The sequence below is a fragment of the Austrofundulus limnaeus genome, unplaced genomic scaffold (assembly GCF_001266775.1).
Source record: "Austrofundulus limnaeus strain Quisiro unplaced genomic scaffold, Austrofundulus_limnaeus-1.0 Scaffold181, whole genome shotgun sequence".
In the NCBI taxonomy this organism is placed as follows: domain Eukaryota; kingdom Metazoa; phylum Chordata; class Actinopteri; order Cyprinodontiformes; family Rivulidae; genus Austrofundulus; species Austrofundulus limnaeus.
In genome coordinates, this window is record NW_013952583.1 from 144013 (window position 1) to 150539 (window position 6527).

Below are 6527 nucleotides of genomic sequence, written 5' to 3' on the forward strand. Positions count from 1 at the left end.
GGTGTACAGCCAAGATGTCGGGTTTTTTGTCTTGTGGTTTCTCTATATACAGTATATTACACATTTCTTCTAATCTCTCATTCATTCTTTTCTATTACATTTCACTATTTTTTCTTCTCTTACCTTTTCTTCTTTTAAAAAAAAAGTCACTGATGATGAAGAAGTTAAGAAACTGATATTCAGTTCTGCTTTCTACTGAAGTGGCAAAAAATAAAGTTAAATATTTTAAAAAGTGTAAAAGTTACAAGAAAAAGTCATAGCACCCACCTGAACCATTTTAAAGTTTGGATATATGAATGGCTAAAATAGCACAAAATATTCAAAAAAGTTAGACTGAAAATTAGCATGCAGAAAAATACAAATAAGAAAACCAGACTGTGAYTGTTGAATCAGCATTCACACAATAATATTTAGTAGGACAAGTAGGATTTACTTGTAAAATTTAAGAATAAAAACAGCAATTTGGCAAAACAATTTTTACATTAAATTGGAAACTTAAATAATGATGTAAATGTTTTCTCCTGATAATTTTACATTCTATGTTAAGATAGAAGTTAATTCCAGTTTCTGCTTATACCACATGTTTTAGCTAAAATTGCTTTAACATAAAAAACATATATTGGATGTTCACAAGCAGATTAGAAGTGAAGCCTCTTTTACCAGAGAAATCTAGCCAAGCTCAAAGAAAGACACTGAAATCTTTGACTTTGGGCTCAACAAAACAAGGAGGAAAATCTCACTTTGTAATTCKCTCCTCTGAACACACAAAACTTCTGCACTTTAAAATAAATAGATTTCTAATCCTGAGGCCAGGTCAGAAGACTGAACAATCACCATTAAAAAGCCAGGTCAATATGTACCGAGTGAAGCCTTTTTTCCTCGCCGCACACTTGGACAAATATACTTCCACTATCTTTCTCACTGCCACTTGCTCAGCCCCTGTCATCGCTGGCAGCCTCAGGCGTCCCGCTTTCACCACTCTGCATGGACACTTCAGCAGCCGTGTGCCATTAGGGAAGAGCCCACAGCAGCAATACTCATAAATATTGACTTAGTTTCAACATATCCCTCAGGAAGTGTTCAAAACAGCAGGTACTGCATTAGCACACTCACAGCAAACATAAGCCTCGGTCAATACTGAAGAGCTGCCGTGGCTTCARTGACACTCGCAGTTCACTCGTGCAGAAAGAACACAAGGTGCTGAAACAGGCCCGAGGAACGGAAGGTGTTATTACGTAAAATATTAAATTAGTGACTCTGTTAAATGTCTCTTTGGTGATTAATCCATGTCAGTAAGTTTTTATTGATTTCTTACCAGCATTTCTTGTCTTTACACATGAGAAGAAAATGGATTGATGTGGCATCTGGAGACATTAGGCTTCGTGGTTGAGGAGTAAGTGTTCATCACATGAGGATCTCGGTGCATCCAGRTTAAGTGGATTAGATCCTCTTCTCGCCCTATAGGTATGTTTAATTAAAGAGGGACTTTTTTTGCTCTTTGAGTGCAAGCACAGACTACATGTGGCTCTTGATTTAATCTATCGGGAAGTCTTTTGGTTTGTACTTCCTAATCAGTCTTACTTACGTTTTTACTAATTAAATTCTCCCATTAAACTAGATCAGGAGCAGGGAATTATCCAAAGCAAAGTTCATTTCGTAAAGGCTGTGAGAGCATTCAGGTGAAGCACGTAATTCTAATGAGAAAAAAGTAAGATTTATAAATCGGCCTCCAGTGGTGGATGGTCAGCCCATGAGAACAGCTTTCTCCGCTTGGGTCCCTTTGATGTTTTGTGGTTTGAACAAATTCAAACATTGTCACATTTGCTTCAGTGACCAGTGTGTTTTTGTCAACTGAATTAATTTCCATGTGGCCAACCCGCAAAAAACAGCTACTTGTCAGCTCTTATATAAAGAAAAGGGAAAAAAAACATACTTGTATGGCACCTTAATGGGTTTTGAACAGATGTGTAYTATTTATGAGAAATAACTAAATAAAAATAAACATGCCTTAACAGAAAATTGAGTAAATATAAATTACTCAACTCAGACATTTACTTAACTCAGTTTAGTCGGAACTGTTCACATAACTTGGTTAAGTGAATTCAAGACTTCATTTTTTAGAACAACTATTTTCACGAGTTCCAGTCATATTTAAATTTGCAACGTGTAGCTCGGTGTTACATTTTAAAGTAAAGAAGCTAAAGTGTAATTTTTGTGTTTTGAATGTAATTAGATAAAAGTTAAAGTAAAAATACTTGGTAAAATTACAAAACCTCAATTACTTAAGACGTGTCAAAGTCAAGGCTTGGGGCCTAAATGTGGCCCACCATAGCATTTTACGTGGCCCGCGAGAGCTTCAAAATAAATAAGTTTTAATGTCTTAAATATGCTGCTTTAAGTCCAGTATTTACCACAAAATGCATCRCCCATAATGCAAGTTGATTATTTTACCTGCAAAACTAGAGCATCCCACCACCAGCAAAATTTGTAGTGTAAAAATCTCAATTTACCTGCATTTTTGCCTGCTACTTTTGATGCAGCCCAAGTGTGAATGTCGCACTTACAAGATGTAAATTTGAACTGGAATGCTCCTCCAGTGGTAATTTCATGGTYGTACATGGAAAAACTCTGCTTTCCCCATACAGCCCCAACTTTCTTACCTTTACTTGTATTACTATTTCTGTATTATTTGCTTCACATTTAGTCAGTCATCATAAAGTATTTTTCAGTGTTTGAGAACATGGTAAAACGCTGTTTCTATGCAGGAAATACCATGTAGAGCTCAGTTAGGGTTTGTTAGCGGTGCTCAGCCATACCAATGAAAAGAGGAATGTAAGATTTTGTGTTTTAGATGAAGACAAACATGAAACATTGAAGTTTATTACAACTTGTCCTTTGAGGGCAATCAAAATGCTTTATTACTGTTTCAGTTTTATATGTGCTGTAAGCACAAATCTACCATAAAAAATTGTAAAATCTCTATTTGGAAACTTTTTAAAAAACTAGTTCTTTTTGCTGTTGTTGTTTCTTTTGTTTTTAACCAAGCCTTTGCGTGTGGACAGAAGGTGCAAACACTGCAGAAAATGATTTTTCAGAATCATTCAGTAGGGTACAGGGGTCTTTAAAAACTCGGAAGCTGTCTTTGAGTAGAGTTTTAAGAATTTCACCCAGTGATCTACGCATCAAACTGGGCTGTGAACACCTCGAATTTGGAACAGGCTCGTACTGAATTATTTAATAATGGGAATTTGGAGTGGAAGCAGAGAGCATAGCGGATGTGTTTACTCAGAGACAGACAACGTGCTTGAAAAGTTGTCTGGTAAATGCCCTATGGTGTTCCAAGCTTGAATGCAATTTTCTGTGACAATGACCTGCCAAAGCAGTAGTATAAATTTGGCTTTAAATATGAATATCAAAATATAGTCCTACATTAATTATGATGCTCAAAATCAGCAATGCCAGGAGGCCTTTCCTCCTCAGTCTATGGGTGATTTAATCTGCTTGTTGCATTGTGGTTTAAATACTAGGTCAAATAGTAATTGAATAAATTGATACCAATTCTTATGTAACCCAAGAGTTTTTGAAACATTCGCTAAATTATAGACAATAAAGCTTTATTATTATTTGAGCATAAATATAACTATTAAATCAAAGGCTTATTCATTGATGTAATGCATATTGCCTGCTGCTTTTCATGTAACAGTTTTAAGCTAAAAACCTCTTAAGCTGAGAAGGGACAGTTATATGTTGCTGTTTCAGGCAAACCTTGAAAATGACATTATGCACAATCTCATGCGATATTGTGAGATTTCATGAGATCTGTGAGTTTTCAAAGAATGTGTTGATATTGACTCCAAGCTACTTCCCACAGAGAAAAATTTGTCTGGCCCAGTTCTGGCTCACAATGCACTAACARTCAGCACAYAMACTGCAAAGAATAACAGCCCTTTGGTGGCCCAGATGCGGTTTGCCAGAGGTGGTCRATGAATGAGCCAGCATCATATAAACCAAATTACAAACGGGTCAGCTATGGCATATAAAAACAGTGCCATCATTGCCAGAACTGGCCCAAATCTGGATGACAAACCACTTGTCATGCCAGCAATGCCAGCTTGACACCAGATCTGGCCCATACCTGTCTGCTATGGTAGAGGTGTAACAATACATCAATCCACATTCGCATATCGACTAAATACTTAATGATTCAATTATATCAAGGCAAAACAAAACAGATGATCCATATCATCGTCATGTGTTTGATGTGGATTGATATCATTCGCCCATCTAACACCATCCTTTACTAAAGGATGGTGTTAGATGGGCATATGATATTGCATCATATTGATCACAGGCTTGTGAATTGAACTGAATTAAACATGTATCATGACAGACTTTGTGATATCGAGAAAAATTGTATCGTCATCCAAACAAATTAAAATATTTTATTGTGGTAAAAGTGATTTACAACACCAAATTTAGCTCAATATTTATAAAAATTGACTGGGGTATTGATATTTTTGTGTTGGTTACTGAAGATTGGCTGTGGTGGCCATCTCTAATCAGTTATAGATTTACATCTAATGATTAAATTCCGAGAGTTCTATTAAAATGTGTCCAGTGGTTCATGACATATTTTGCTAACAGACTAACAGGGTCAATGCCAAAGTTTAAAGCCAAATAATTGTGCATTTATGAGTGCACTGTACATGTGGTGCTCGCAGTATTTTTTGGTGATGATGCTTAGCTACTAGCCCACCAAATTTTAACACAATATATGTTAAATAAGCTAAAATATAGCCATTGCTATGTTCCCCAAGGTCAGTTCACTCTAGCAGCCACCTTCAGTTGTGTTGTCTTCTAAAACTAAACAGCTGTAAATGCAAATTAATGTTTATTCTCTAAGTTTCATTAAACTCCATAAAGAGATTGAAATACTTTGCTGAAAAACAGAAAACAAATACACTTTTTTCCTTGACTACTATTCTGCTCATATTTGATCTGAACCTTTATGGGGTTTTTTATTCTGTGTGACACCAACTTATTTTATGTGACAAGAGAAAAATAATCTTGATGATTTAGCTTGTCTGGCATTTTTTGACGAATGGACATTCCTGTAATTTTCCTGCCACACATCCTTGACTCTGCCTTTGACCTGTCATTTACAACAACATATCACTTCTTACTTATAGCACATTGAACTCAGCTCAACTTTTCACCTTCTCAAAGTCCCTGATCTGACTTCAGCAGCTGCAGCTTCACACTCACTTCTTCAGATATCGGCCTTGTTCTTGTAATGTCATCGTTAGGTTAAGCGCTTCAGGAAACATATTGACTTTGTGATTGATGTAAGAAGTTCTAAACATACAAAAACAACAACAAACAAAATGAGAAGTAAAATCTGTTGCTAAAGCAGATAGGAGTATTTAGTAAATGTGATCAAGCCTTACACAAGCATTACAAAAACTGAACTTTGATCCTTTGAGAATGTCTATGAATTTGATTTTAAAAACACCAAAAAGGGTGTTATAGAGTGGCTGACAGGCGTGACATCAAACTGACAGTTTAGCCATTAAAGTTTGTTCCACAGAGATGATTTAGGTGAAATGAAAGAATTTGGTCATTCTGCTGAGTCACTCTGTAATGGCCATTGTGTACAGCCCGACGATCAGAAAACACATTTTAAAACTTCCTTTAATGTAAAGTACCAGTTCAGTTTAAAAATGTTTTATTAGTGTTAAATGAGTCTCTCCTGCCTCAAGTAAATGTTTAAAGACATTCCTGGTAATGTTGCAACACATTGAATGTACTCTGATTCTGAGAGAGAACTGATTCTATAGTGGCTGACATTGGAAACCATGCTGATGTAGAAATAAAATGAAATAAGTGACATAATTTATTGATCACTTTTGTGTTATTTACTATTCAAAAATTSCTTGAATCTATTCTGATTTCCAGTCTTTTAGAAATAAAAAGCTATGAATTGTTTGCACATTCGCTCATTAATTAGTAATCAATAATCTGAGTATTGGCTGAAGTCTAACAAGATCTGTTGAAAATCATAAAAAAGAATGGCGTTCAAGGGCACCCTTGTTCTCAGAAAACTTGTTCTCAGAAAACTGCAGAATACTGCWTCTTGTTGGAAACAGAGAAGAGAATAAAACGGTGCTGAAAAAACATATGCACACACAGAGATCAAAAAATTCAAAGAGAAAGTCAGCTTTTCTTCAGCTCTTTGGCTTTACGTATTTGTTAAAAATAATCAGGTTTTTAATAAGTTCTGAAACGATTCAAATCTAACCTCAAATGTACAAAAACAGGCAATAGAGCCTGTTGTGTTTTGTTCATGTTTAGTTGTCAAACCAAAAACAAAGCCACAAGAGGAAAGCTTTGTATTAGGCTGTGTGTAGGTCTATATACTCTTAACTCTTGTAATGGAACTAATACTTATATGTTTAAGCAAGTAATTCATGACAACCTTTAATGACCTAGGTTTTCATGACATGCTGTTCATTTGCAGATAGAACGAT